This window comes from Petaurus breviceps, unplaced genomic scaffold (genome assembly GCF_028583685.1).
Source record: "Petaurus breviceps papuanus isolate PSGF00001 unplaced genomic scaffold, PetGlider_PUasm1.0 90845, whole genome shotgun sequence".
Lineage (NCBI taxonomy): Eukaryota > Metazoa > Chordata > Mammalia > Diprotodontia > Petauridae > Petaurus > Petaurus breviceps.
Genome location: NW_027187359.1, coordinates 2,468,225 through 2,482,818, shown reverse-complemented (window position 1 = coordinate 2,482,818; position 14,594 = coordinate 2,468,225). Strand labels below are relative to the sequence as shown.

Sequence of the window (14,594 nt, the reverse complement as noted above, 5' to 3'; positions counted from 1 at the left end):
TTCTAAATTCTCTTCCTCCCTCCTGCCCCTCACATTAGCAGGTAAGTAATATATGAATTATACGTGCAAAACCAATATCTATGGTGGCCATATTCTTTAAAAAAGAAAGAAGAAGAAATTGAGAAAATTATTCTACTTTTTGCACTTAACGAATTCATCAGCTCTCTCTGGAGGTGGATGGAATTTTTTCATCATGAGTCCTTTGGAATTGTCTTGGATCATTGTGCTGATCAGAGCAGCCACGTCTTTCATAGTTGATCATCATTGCAACATTGCCTTTGCTGTAGACAGTGATCTCCTTCCCAGCTCTTCTCATTTCACTCTGCATTAGTTCATGGTCTTGTCATTTTTTTTCCTGAAACCAACCCCCTCCTCATTTCTTATAGCATAATAGTATTCTATGGCATTCATATGCCAGTACTTGTTCAGCCATTCCCCGATTGATCAGCATCCCCTCAATTTCCAATTTTGTCACCACAAAAAGAGCTGCTATAAATATTTTTGTATAGAGTGCTATTCTTCATGCAGCTGATGATACACTGGACCTGAAGTCAGAAAGACCTGAGTTTGAATTCAGCCTCAGACAAAAGTTACTAGCTATGTGACCCTAAGCAAGTCACTTAACCTCTATTTGTCTCAGTATCCTCAAGTGTAAAAAAAGGGATCAAATAAGATCATACTCATGTGAGCATGCACATGCATGTGTGTGTGTGTGTGTGTGTGTGTGTGTGTGTGTAAGCACTTAGCACACAGTGCCTGGCAAATAGTAGGAATATATAAATGCTCTAAGCTCAAACTACCAGCTCACTCAACTGACCATAAGCAAATAAATGTTCTTATAAATCTCCAGCCCCAAACTACCAGCTCACTTTCTCTATGCATGTGAAGAGGGCACCAGCTATCTCTCAGATTTCTTTACCTCTCTAGTATCTCCATGGGTTCCTATCTGGGCTATACGTTTTCCAATTCAAAGCAAATTTAGTTGTTGTACCCCTATGCGCCGGATCTCTAAAATAATTCACTCAATCAGCTGTAGAGGGGAGGGTTTATCAGGGAGCCCGTGATCCACTTGATGAGTTTCCCCAAATCAATTTGAAGAGATTATAGAGAAAAGAATTTTGAGTGGATGAATCTGAAGGACACTTCCTATAGAGGAAAACATTACTGAAAAGACAAAAAGAACAACTCTGGTTGATTTCCAGTGACTGAGGCTGACTCTAAAATAAATGGCAACTGTTGTAGGTTGGGACTGATTCAGGTGCACCTGGTACTTCAGGTCTGAATTAGAACAAAATGAGACATTCATAGCTCATCTAATAGTTAACAAAAGAGGATTTTCTTAATGATAGCAGAGAAAGGATATTTAACAAGGATACAGCATAAATTCAGAGGAGTGTAGCTTCCTTGACTCTCTGTGGGCCCAGTTGGTCTGCTGATCAGAAACCTGACCGAAGAGAGCAACCCTTACCACCTTGTGGACTGGCTTTTGTGCTTAGGCCACCTGAGTAGGAAGTTATATCAATAGGCTGAACTTCAGTCCCCTGAGCCTATAAAGATTCAAGGATGGTTTCAGTAGCATTTTAAGGAAACACTTTGCCTGTACTTCATGGCAGATATTGTTTCCACCATACTCCACCTCTTGATGAAAGAGTCTTAGGGTCTTTTAGAAGACTTTCCACCACTTAAATGGCTATAGGAGCGTTACTGAACACTCAATTTTGGGGACATGAGAAGTGTGGCATAGGCATCATTGGAGGAAAAAAAATTAAAATAAAAAATCCTCACCTCAAAATAAAAATAGGCAATGTAATGGTCCCCTAAAATAGTGACAGAATATGGATGTGAATAAAGACTAGGAATTTCGGGGCGGCCAGGTAGCACAGCAAGTAAGAGCACTGGCTCCAGTGTCAGGATGACCTGGAGATCGAATCCCAGGCTCAGACACTTAGCACCCACCCAGAAACACCTGGCCGTGTAACCTTGAGCAAGTTACTTAACCCCAATTGCTTAGGGGTGGCCAGGTGGCTCAGCGAGTAAGAGCACTGGCTCCAGTGTCAGGATGACCTGGAGATCGAATCCTGGGCTCAAACACTCAGCACCACACCCAGAAATAACTGGCTGTGTAACTTTGAACAAGTTACTTAACCCTGATTGCTTAAAAAGAAAAAAAAAAAGGAATTTCAGGCTTTCCCTCTTTCCTTCAGAAGGAACAAGTCTTGGATCTTAATGATCTGGTCTATGTGTCGAATAATATCAACTTTTTTCCCTTCCAGTCAGTCTCTGGATTTAAATCACCAATTTTCAGCATGGATCAGGGCCATCTCTAATAAGGTAGCTAAGAGGTCACTTACCCTTCTGGATATCACCTGTCCTAGTGCAAGGGTTGATAATAAGAATCATTTTCTAGGGCTCAGACACTTAGCACCACACCCAGAAATAACTGGTCGTGTAACCTCGAGCAAGTTACTTAACCCCAATTACTTAAAAAAAAAAAAAAAGAATCATTTTCTATCATCACTCACTGAATATTCTCCAGTCCACTAGCCATGGCCTCCCTAGAAGTTCAGTAGTGAGAGTGGGGGGTGGTCCTAGATACCAGATCTTTGCCCCTTTAGAGGTCTCTGCTGAGGAATTCCCCCTCCCCCTCACCATGGAACCAAGGAGGTAGCTTTACTTTCCCACTGTCACCAGAATGCAAGCCACCCTCCTTAGCCAAACCTTGGTTCTTCAAACTCTCCTTGACAAGTTGTCTAAAGGCCACCAGTTACTATAGTGTGCAGTGTGAATGGGCCCCATTGATTACGGATTACAATAAGCAAAGGACTATGGTAGGTCTGCTTTTGTCTCTGGTAAGGCTAGTGTCCACTCCACTGGAGGCTGAGCTATTGCTCATTCTGCTAGGGTCAAGTTCTGCCCCCCACCCAGTGCATTCTGAGCCCGAGCTCTGCCTCCCCACCTCCACATCCCATACCATGTGGGGCTGAATGTTGCTTCCACGTTTCAACTGAGTACTGCTAGAGGCACTGCCCTCTTGTAGTGAACTCTAGCAGGTGCTGGCACTTCTGGGGCTTGAGTGCTTCCCCCACCATGCCATGACTATTCCCTTATTCCAGGCTGAGTACTGATGCTTGTGCTACCACCTCTGGCCTTGAATTCCTCCCTCAGTGATGGAAACCAAGCAATACCCCCTCCCCTATTTCAGGGTATATTGATGTACCCTATGCCAGATTGAGCATTGCCCCCCTATGCCAGGGCCAAGCACCAATGCAGGTGATGTTACTGTTAGGGCCTGAGCTGGGCCCCTTTCTGCAGGGCCTGATTTCTTTGTATATGGGTGGAGTGCTTTTGTGGGCTTTCCCTTTTTGGGGTCCAGATCTTAAAGACATGGTCTTTTTCTTTTAAAGGGTTCAGATCCCATCCCCATCAGAAGCCACTTAATAGTATACAGCTAAACCTATACTAGGCTGAGCACCTGCCACAGGTACTGCTGCTGCCAGGTTCTAAGCTACCCAGTGCTCAGTCTCCTTCCCCACCTAAACACTTTTGAAGGTGCTGCTGTGGTCCCCTTTATAGAGGGCCTGTCCTTTTTTAGGAGTCTTTCACCCACACCTCAATGGAAGTTCTCAAGAGAAAGTGATGGGTCAGAGGAGTACTCAGGAGGAAGCTTCCTCTCTTTTAAAACCTTTTAAATTAATGTAATGCCCCCTTGGCCTCAGTAAATCAAATGGGGAGTGAATTTGACACATTTGATTATATCCCAAATTTCTTTTTTAAAATTAAATTATTTATTTTTAGGGTTGGTTTTTTTTTTTTGCCCTTTGGAGGGCAATTGGGGTTAAGTAACTTGCCCAAAGTTACAGGGCTATTGTGTGTGTGTGTGTGTGTGTGTGTGTGTTAAGTGTCTGAGGCTGGAGCCAAACTCAGGTTTCTCCTGATTCCAGGGCCCGAGCCTTACTCACTACACCACCTAGCTGCCCCATATTTTTAGTTTTTAACATTCACTTCCATTGGTTTTAAATTTTCTCCCCCTCCTTCCCCTCTCCCTTCCTAAGATGGCTTGCAATCTGATATGGGTTATTCAAATATATTCCTATTAAACATATTTTCACATTAGTCATGTTGCACAGAAGAATTATAATGAATGGGAAAAACCATGAGAAAGAAAAAAAATAAAACAAAACAAAAAAAATAGTCTGCTTCATTCTGCATTCCAGCTCCATAGTTCTTTCTCTGGATGTGGCTGGCATTTTCCATTGTGTGTCCTCTGGAATTATTTTAGGTCCTTGCATTGCTGAGAAGAGCTAAGTCTATCAAAATCAGTCCTCAATATATCCTCAATTTCAGACAAATCTCTGGTTTCCTGGGGATGATTGAGCATTGTCCTTTCAAGTGAGTCCTGTGCCTTGTACCAAAGAGCTTCAACACAATCCTCATTTAACAACCTCCCAGGTGCCATTAAAAAGTGCCAACAGTTCTCTCATTAGAGTTCTTAGACAATCCCCAAATGTTCATCTTTAGGAAGGGCCTGGGTGTACCATAGCTGGTAAACCTCTAGATCACTAATACCTCCAAATAAAAAGACTGTGCAAATTCAATTTTATATAGCATTATAGCTTATAGCATTAATCTTTTGCAGGTCATAGTTAAGCTACAGAACACAATTAATCTATGTCTAGCTGTTGAATATCCATAATGTATTGATTCTGTCTGGAACAATGGGGGCTGTTGGAGTTTAGGGGTGCTGGGCAAGCAACACAGGTCTCACCTTGAATGAATTTGACCCAAGCTTTCTTTCAGCCAGAGACAAGGTTTATTAGAACACCAGTAGTGGTGGGCAAGATTTCAAGAATCTGCCTTAATTGGTCAGATTTTAAGAATCTTCGCATTGGTGACACTTGTTTTGACAAGCGAGCCAGATTGAAACTGAGCACCTTAATGGAGGCAAGATGGATCTTTTATACAGAAGACTATAGGAACAGAGAAGAGGTCTAGATGGAATTAAGGAGTAGTAGTTTAGGGTGGAACTAGTTTCAGACAATGAGGGCCACAATGAAAGGGCAGTTAATTAATTGGGGAGGGCCAGTTGTCCCAGGCAAAGACCAGGGACTTGGCCATGTGGGAAAGGGCAGGGGCTTTCCCTTTTTGGGGTCCATATCTCAAAGACATGGTCTTTTTCTTTTAAGGGGTTCAGATCCCATCCCCATAAGAGGCCACTTAATAGTACACAACTAAAACCACTAGAAGCATGGAAGCTACCCAGACTCACCTTCCTCTGCATTGCAATTCCCCAACTTTAACAAGGTCATTCCAATTTAATCCTGACGACTACTACCAATTTTTTATTAATTTTTTTAATTAACAAAAATCTATTTTCTCTCCCTTCTACTCCCCCACTACTAAAAAGAAAGGGAAAAAAAAAACCCCTGTAATAAATATGCATAGTCAAGCAAAACAAATTTTCACATTGATGGTGTCCCAAAAATGTTATGTCTCATTCTGTATCTGTAAGTCCATCATTGTGTTTGTCCTTCATTTTCAAAGAGGACATCAGGAAAATGATGACATGACTTGCAATCGACTTTGATTTGAGTGAGGGAGGGCTGTGCAAGGTCACCAGCCTCCAGAGCCATTTGGGGCCAGTGGCCCGATATTCATCAGGATGACTGGAGATGGCCCAGGATGAAATGGGAGACCCTGGCTCTTTTAGGCTGTCTTTTCAGGTTCTCACTTTGAGTGAGGGAACACCCATTCAGTGAATATGAGACTTTAAGTTGTTAAGAAGTGAGTCAAGGGATGAGCTCTTTAATTAGAAAAAAGAAAAAAATCAAGCTGGGAGGGGAAGACCCTCAGGGTTGCTGTTCCAAAGAGAAACAGTTACCAGTGACATTTACTCTGAGCCAGGAGGACCCAAAATACAGCGATGAAATAGAGCTTGGGCAGGGACCCATTGTGGTCCAGTCTATGTAGGCCATCACTTCCCTGTTAGAAGGGGGGGCTACTAACCATTGTTCTAGGCCAAGCCTGACTCTGGTTGGTTTGGTGCTTCGGATTTGGATTTGAATGAAATTAGACACTTGTAGACCATCCAACAGTGAACATAGCAGAGAAAGAATATTCAACAAGACTACAGCATTGATACAGTTAAATGCAGCTTTCATGCCTCTTTGTTGGCCATGCTTGCCTGCTCTCTCACACTCTCCTTCTCCTGTTCCTCCTCCCCCAAGAGTAGTTAGTGGCAACTAATAGGTGAAGCATATGGTGAGCTGTGTATATATATTTACCAGATGATCTTGTACATTAAACTCCTGATGCCTTCTGTCCTTTGGTTTTCTTCTCTGAACACAGGTCAGATCGTAGAAATTCCTTTATAGAAAAAATGTTGTTTCTCTTCTCAAGTATTTATTATGTCTCCCTATACCATTGCCCACCCCCACAACTGAATAATTAAACACACACACACACACACACACACACACACAAAACCAAAAGCTTTACAGAAAAACACTCATGGTCCAGCAAAGCAAATTCCTACAATGGCCATGTCCAAAAATACATGTCTCTTTCTGATTTTTAGCCTATCACTCTCTGGCAGGATGCGAGTGGTGTGGTTAATCAAAGTTCTAATGTCTTTCAAAGTTGTTTTTAGAGGCTAGAGTTCCTGAGGATGGGATTTCCCTGCTCAAGCAGTTGGATTTCCTCCAGAAGCACATGGAAGAGGCTAGATATGTGTTTCCATTCAGCCTGTGAGGAGAGATCCTGAGAATGGATTTTGCCAGACTTGAATAATGCCAAGTTTCAGAGTTCAAATACTAATCTCCTTGAGGAAGATTTCATCAACAACTTGCTTCTGGGAGAAGAAAAATTACCAAAGTGGTCCTTGAAGCAGGAGGGCAGGAGCAACACGGCAGGAAAGTGGAATGTGGCAGGAAAGGGCCATATACCACAGCCAGGTGATCAGAACCAGCCAAGTCTGCCTGCTTTTGTCAGGAGTTGCTCAGACAGGGAAGGTCCAATGTAAAGGGAAATGCTAATTTAGCAGCTCCTCAAATATGTTTATCTTCTAGGGGGAGGCTAATGGGCTATTTGAGTGCCTTAATTTTTTCCATAGTCTGCTAAATCCTTAGTATTCTCTGCATTTCTCTTTGGGGTGAAAGAAATGCTGTCTTATACATAACATACATATTCTACAGTAAATGCTTGTGTGGGAATTGGGGACCTTGTTATTTACATTCAGGGAAACACAGACATCAGCCTTACTATCAGGTGGAGGCACGAACCAAAGAAAAGAAGAGGAACTGACCTTGTGGGATAAGGCACTAAAGACTGAATCCAGAATCTGGGGGGAGGGGGACTGGACCCCCCCCTACCTCATTTCTGCCTCTGAGAATTCCTACTTTTCTTCAATACCAGCTTCAATATCACCCTCTCCATGAAGTTTTTCCTGATTCCCCTCTTGGTTAGCACCCTCCAAAATTACCTCATATTTGCTTTTATTATATTTTTGTTGGGGCAGCTAGGTGGCACAGTGGCTAGAGCACTGGCTCTGGAGTCAGGAGGACCTGAGTTCAAATGTGACCTCAGACATTTACTAGCTGTATGACCCTGGGCAAGTCACTTAACCTCTATCTATATCAGTTTCCTTATCTGTAAAATGAACTGGAGGAGGAAGTGGCAAACACTTAACCTCTATATCAGTTTCTTCATCTGCAAAATGAACTGGAGGAGGAAGTGGTAAACCACTCTAGTATCTTTGCCGAGAAAACCCCAAATGGGGTCACAGAGTTGGACACGACTGAACAACAGCTAAGTCTGAAAAGCCATGAAGCAGGAGTGAGAAAGTTGAGCATTTCAGGCATGGGGGATAGTCAATGTGAAGAGAGATGGAGTGTTGTATGCGAGAAACAGTGTGAAGGGGAGTAAAGTGCAAGAAGGAAGGGGCCAAGTTGTGAAGAGGTTTAAATACCAAAAAAGACTTTACATTTGATCCTAGAGGTAACAGTCACCACAGGAGTCTGTTGAGTAGGGGGGGGGGGGTGACTGAATCAGAGCTGTACTGTAAGAAAACACTTTGGGGGTGTCTAGAGGGTGCAGTGAATAGAGCACCAGCCCTGGAGTCAGGAAGACCTGAGTTCAAATCAGACACTTAGCACTTACTAGCCCTGTGACCTTGGCCAAATCACTTAACTCCATTTGCCCTGCTCTCCCCCCTCCAAAAGGCAAAAAAAAAGAAAGAAAAGCACTTTGGCAGATAAGTGGAGAACAGATTCCACCAGAGAGAGACCTGACACAGGGAGACCAACCACAAAGCTACTGAGATAGTCCAGGGGTGAGGTGGTGAAGGTTTACATGATCATAGTGAGAAAAACTATTATTATACTATTAATAACCAATTATTAAATTGGGATCGAGGCTTTTCTTCTATTTCCTCATGAAGGTCTAGCTCTTGTTAAAGTCAGTCTCTGAAGGACATGACTGATGAGATTCCTTAGTCCTCAAGAAATATACTCTTCAATTTTGGGTGGGACCCCACACAACTAGGAGACCTAACTTCTATTTAGAAAATAAACAAAATCTAGTCTGGACCATCCTTAGAGTTTAGAGTGACTCAGCTCATGAAGAAGAAAACCAACCAGAGTGGTCAGTGTGGAGATGGATTCCCCTGCCCAGATTGCTGGAGCCTGCTGAATCTCATGCTCAAGCCATATTCTCAGCAGGAGCAGCTGAAGACTTTTAGTCCATCTCCTCATTAAATATTCACCAAATGAAGCTGATTTTCTGAAGAGTTATTTAAAGCTTTCAGTGTCTCCACCGGGTGTCTTTGGTTACCGAAACCACTGACCATCAATTTATTGACTGTCAGCTAGCCTAATTAATAAATTGATTATTAATTATCCAGAAACTCTGTTGTTTTTTCATTCATCACAGTGATGTAATGTGAACGGAAAGAAGTACACATATAGAAGACATATTGGGAAGGGAGAAGTGACTGGGGGGACGGTGGTACGTTGGCCATAATAGGGAAGTCGGGGAGAAGGGAGAATTTGGAGGATGAAATGATAAGTTTTGTAAATATTGATTCAGAGTTGTCTATAGGACATCTAGTTCAAGGTATCCTAAAGACTGTTAGTACAGTGAGTCTGAAGCACAGGAGAGATGATAAGCTGAGAGTTGATGATAACATCAGGAGAAACAGTATAGAGGGACAAGGTGTGGTAGTAAGCAATAGCATTGACAGTAAGAACAACAGTAGAGGGGGACACTTGTGCTTTGTGGAAGCATCCAGAAAAAGAGACTGAAGAAGAGGAGGAGAATGAGAAGAGAGCAGTTTCAAAAAAATCCTAGAGAGGACAGAGTATTAGAAGAAAAGGGTGATCAGTGGTGTCAGAGGTTGCAGAGAGATCAAGAAAGATGAGAACTAAGAAAAGGGCATCAAACTTGGCAAGTAAGAGATCACTGGTATCTTTGGAGAGGGCAGTTTCAGTGGAAGGGTGAGGTTGGAAGCCAGATTGCAGAGAGTTGAAAACTGCATGAGAGAAAAATGGAGGAAGTGAGAATAGATGGCTTTTTCTCAATGAATTTATCCATGAAAAGGAGGAGAAATATAGGATAACTCACTTAAATGGTACGTCAAGTGAGGTTTTTTTTTTAAAGGATGGAGTAAATATGGACATTTTTGGAGACAGCAGCAGGGGAGGAGTCAGTAAATAGGGGAAGATTGAAGATAGGAGAAACAGTGAGGAGGTTAGAGGGCACAATCTGCTAGAGAAGATGGGATGAGATGGACAATAGGAGCAACAATCTAAAACCTCTCCGATGAAGTTAGGCTAATTTTTCTTAGAAGATATTGAGACCTTAAAAAATAATGAATGATGGGCAGCTAGGTGGCCGTGAATAGAGCACCAGCCCTGGAGTCAGGAGAACCTGAGTTCAAATCCGGACTCAGATACTTAACACAAAAACTAGCCATGTGACCCTGGGCAAGTCACTTAACCCCAATTGCCCTCCAAAAAGCAAAAAAAAAAAAAAATTAATGAATGTTAAAAATTGTCTTTATGTGTAATTGGCAAAAAAATAAAATACTATTTTTAAAAAAGGTCTTGAGGCCAACCTTCAGTCTTAGTTGGCTCAGGGGACTAAAGACTAAGGCTGTTGACATCACTTCTGTTTTGAGTACAAAGCAGCCACGAGGAACTCCAAGAACTCTCTGATGCTTGGATGACAGGCAACTCAGGAAAGGGAACTTTGTTCAGCTGAATTAACTTCAGGGTGTCCTTAACAATTTTCCCTATTGACTAAACTTCTACTGTGGCTAATTAAATCTCTTTTTATTAGCTGTTGACCTATAAGTGTCTCACTTTGTTCCATTATTGAGCTTAAACTACCAGAGGACTGGCCTGAGGCAGTTCCAGTACAAAAAAAGTTGAGGCTCAAAAGCCTAGAGGGATTTAGCTGGTTAAGGAGAAGGGGCACCTCTTCATGAGACACAAAAGTGGAGAGTCTGAGTGATGAGAATCAGAGGGAGAATAGGAGCTCTAGTGAGTCGTGTCAATTTTTTTTAAGTGAAATGAGACAAGATCTTATCAAGTCCTGAAATAAATCAAAGCCATGAGTTGAGAAGAGAGCAGTGAGGAATGGGCAATGAGGAATGAAGTGTCTTTAACTGAGATAACAGGGCAGAAAATCTGCCACCCTGGGAGATATCCAGTGGATTTCCCAACCAAAGAGACCCAAGAAAAAGTTTTTATAGTTTTAGGAGGAGAGGGGGAAGAGACAATATGAGGTAGCAAGGTCTGGTCGTGAGACCCCAGTGGCCCTTGGCAATCTGGACAAGGAAAACCAGTTCATTTTGACTGTACTGCCCTTTCTGCCATGAATTCCAATGGAAGGGGGAGAGGACACTAGAAGCTAAGATCCAGCTTGAGTTGGGCTCCCCACAAGGCAACATCCTTTTGGGGGGGCGGTGTCTAGGGTGCGGTTCAGCTTAACCTAATCAAGAGTAAGTATCTTCAGAGCAGGAATGTAAGGATATTCTGACTTACAAGGATCATTTAAGGGAATGGCAGTCCATAGGACATTTAGTATTAACAATTACATTAACAATTTTCTGTCAGTCTTCAGCTGAGAGGATAGTGGGGCAAAGGGAGCTGTGGGAAGCTTGAGGAAGGATGAGGTCTGGAAAAACTGCTATGATGAGTGGGAGAGTGACTTGTTAAAGAGCTATAAAAGGATTGCTTCGAGGGCTCCAATTGCACCCCACCAAGCCTCATCTGCCCCCTTCTTTCCTATAAATGTGCTGCTGAATGCAGGTGGAGAAAATCATGCATCTGCTACAAAGTTATGTTACACAACCAACCTCAGCAGGGCCCTCACAGCTGCTGGGCAATCCTTCTATTCCTCCTTCATCGACTCACTCCGCAGAGTCTTCCAAATGTTTTCATTCCTCCTCAAACTTCCCGTGGCTCCTCCTCCCCAACTAGTTTCCGGGCAGCTTACACTGTGCAGTGGGTAGGGCCCTGGACTAGTCAGAACGACCTGAGTATGACCTGGGGCAGGTTATTTAACCTCTCCCAGCCTCCGTTTCTCATAGATAAAAAGGGAATTACATTTACTCCTCTCTCACAGAGATAAAAATTTGTAAAAGTGCTTTGCAAACCTTAAAGAGCGATGGAAACAGGAGCAATAACCTTTTAGTTATTACAGGGAAGCAGCCAGACTCAAAGAACACTAGTAAATGTCAGGTCTTCAGTGAAGTGCTCTGGGGATTTATGCTTGGCTTTGTGTTTGATGTTTGTTTTATCAATGACCAGTTTTCTTCAAGGTCGGTCGGTCAGTCAGTCAATCAGCCAACAAGTTTCATTTGTGAAATTTATAATGTGTCAGGAGCTGTGTGTGTGTGTGTGTGTGTGTGTGTGTGTGTGTGTGTGTGAGTGAGAGAGAGAGAGAGAGAGAGAGAGAGTGGGGGGGAGGGGCAGAATGCAAATACAAACAAAAAAAATGTTCCTTGTGGTCAGGGATCCTATATTCTAATTGGGAAAGACAAAAGATATAGGGAAACTGAGGGGGGAAGGGGAAGACACCCAGCACAGGGGCATGATGGAGGAGTTGGGATTACACAATGGAGAGAAAAAAAGAGAGAGCTGGCCTGGGTGACCTCTGGGAGGAACCATCCAATCAGAGGCTGCAGGGGTTGAGGGTAGTTCTGAGGTGTGAATTCCAGGGCTGGAATGATCTTCTAGGATTGAGTTTTCTGGGGCATAATGAAGAAGGCCATCATACAACCTGGTGAGAAATGAATGTGTTTAGCTTAAGTGGTTCCTAAAAAGCCTTTCCTGACCTCACCTCCCGGCTCTCCTGCAAAATGACCTCTGTACACACATACATGCAGCTTGGTAGCATAGAGGAAGGATAGAATGCTGGACCTGGTCAGGAAGACTCATCTTCCTGATATCAAATTCGGCCTCAGATATGTTGTGTGACCCTGGGCAAGTCACTTAACCCTGTTTGCCTCAGTATCTTCATCTGTAAAATGAGCTGCAGAAAGAAATGGCTTTTCTTTGCCAAGAAAACTCCAAATGGAATCACAAAGAGTTGGACATGACTAAAAAGGACTGAACAACACACATGCACATACATCTATCTATGTAGGTAGATAGATATGCATCTATATGACACAGTATTTTTTAGAGAGGCAGAAAAAAACTAGCAAAACTAATTGATCAATCCATTGAAAAAGTTCAAAAAGATGTGCAACGTATAACACCTGTGGCCCTCCCACCTCCACAAAAGGATAGGTTGGAGGTGTCTTCTCATATCTTTTCAATTCCTACTCTATCTTTATAACTTTGTTTCATTTACTTTTGATTTTTGGTATATCTTGTCCTTTCCATTTGTGTTGTTGTAGTTATTAAATATAATCTTTGGCTTTACTTTGCTCTGCATCAATTCATATAGATCTTTCCATGCATCTCTGAATTCATTCCACACATCATTTCTTACAGCATAGTAATATTATATTACATTCACATACCACAATTTGTTTAGCCATTCTCCAGTTGATGAGCATCTACGTGGTTTCCAATTCTTAACTATCACAAAAGTGTCAATTTAAATATTTTAGGGTATGTGGGCACTTTTTTTTTCTTATCTATGGCCTTCCTGGATTATAAGCCCAGAATGGAGTCTTTGGTACAAAGGGTATGTGATAGAATGACACATCCTGCATCCTGCTTGTTCTGTCTGCCTCACCTCATCAGTACAGACATTTTAGATACTTTGTGGCTGTGAATACTCTGAAGTTCTGAGAACTATTTGTTCATATCCTTTGACCACTAATCTATTGGCAAATGGCTATTAGTTATAAAAATGTATATATGTTTATGAATTGTTTATATATCTTTGATACCAAACCCTTATCAGAGAAATTTGATGCAAAGATTTTTTTCCCCATTCTACAACTTCTCTTATCCTAGGTGCATTAATGTTATCTGTACAGAAGCTTTTCATTTTCAAGTAATCAAAGTTATCTATTTTATCTTTTGCAATTGTTTCTATGTCTTTTTGGTTAAGAACATATCTCTAATATAGCTGTAAGAGGTATATGATCTATTTCTCTTTTAATTTTTTAATAATGTAATTTTGAAAATATGATCTTTAATATTAAAGTCACATATCCCTTTAGCATATATTGTGTGTGGAACAGGGTGTTGGTCTTCTTTCTGCCAGCCTGCTTTCTCGTTTTCCCAGCTGTTTTTATCAACTAAGAAATTTTTCCCTAGGTAATTTATATTTTTCATTTTTATCAAACACTAGATTATTGAGTTCTGTTATTTCTGAATTTAATTTGTCTAATCTGTTCCATTGATCTCTCTATTCTTTAACCAATACCATATGGTTTTGATGACAGCTGCTTTATAATATAGTTTGAGATCTAGGCATCTTATTCCTTCTTCTTCCTTGCTTCTTGTCATCATTTCCCTTGATAGTCTAGCTCTTTTGTTTTTTCAAATGAATATTGTTATTATTTTATCAAACTCTGGAAAGTATCCCCTTTCTAATTTGACTGGTATGGCATTAAAAGTATAAATTGATTTTGGTAGTAGCCTGTTTCAACTTTATCTTTGTATCTCCAGTTGCTAGAACAGCTCTCAACACATAGTAGGCACTTAATAAAAGTTGACTGATTGATTGAAAGATGGATGGATCGAGATTCTTCAAAGCCATTTGATTAAGACCTAGATCAAGGATTTGATAATTCCCAACCTTAGTTTCTGAGAAAGTAAAGTTGGGGATGGAACTGGGAACAGTTCCTAAAATATAGATGCTTAAAAAAAAACAACCAAAAAAACCCTTTTTGGTTTCTCTAGAAATATTAAGAAATATTTGTTCCATCCAAAAACCTTTTTCAGGTTTTTGCCTTTAGGAAAGTGGGTAAAACAAAAGCTGAGGTCTTTCTTAAGGAAAAAAGATTAATGGTGATAACCAAACTGAACTCTTGTCTAGATAAGATGATAACTTCTACATCCACCTGAAGTGACCTGACCCATGTCTACCCAGAGGGCAATGTCTTCTTTTGCATTCAAGGTTAAGATATCAAT

At 41.5% G+C, this 14,594-nt stretch overlaps 1 protein-coding gene and 1 long non-coding RNA gene across 4 annotated transcripts in view; both read right to left on the bottom strand.

Annotated features, from left to right (window-relative positions):
• Window positions 1-14,594, bottom strand: part of PPIA (peptidylprolyl isomerase A) — a 194,292-nt gene that overhangs the window by 55,159 nt on the left and 124,539 nt on the right. The window lies entirely within an intron of this gene.
• Window positions 11,685-14,594, bottom strand: part of LOC138149058 (uncharacterized) — a 41,155-nt gene continuing 38,245 nt past the window's right edge. For both annotated transcript variants that reach the window (XR_011165231.1, XR_011165230.1), the window contains exon 3: window positions 11,685-12,279. This is a non-coding gene — a long non-coding RNA (uncharacterized lncRNA). The remainder of the gene's footprint in view (window positions 12,280-14,594) is intronic.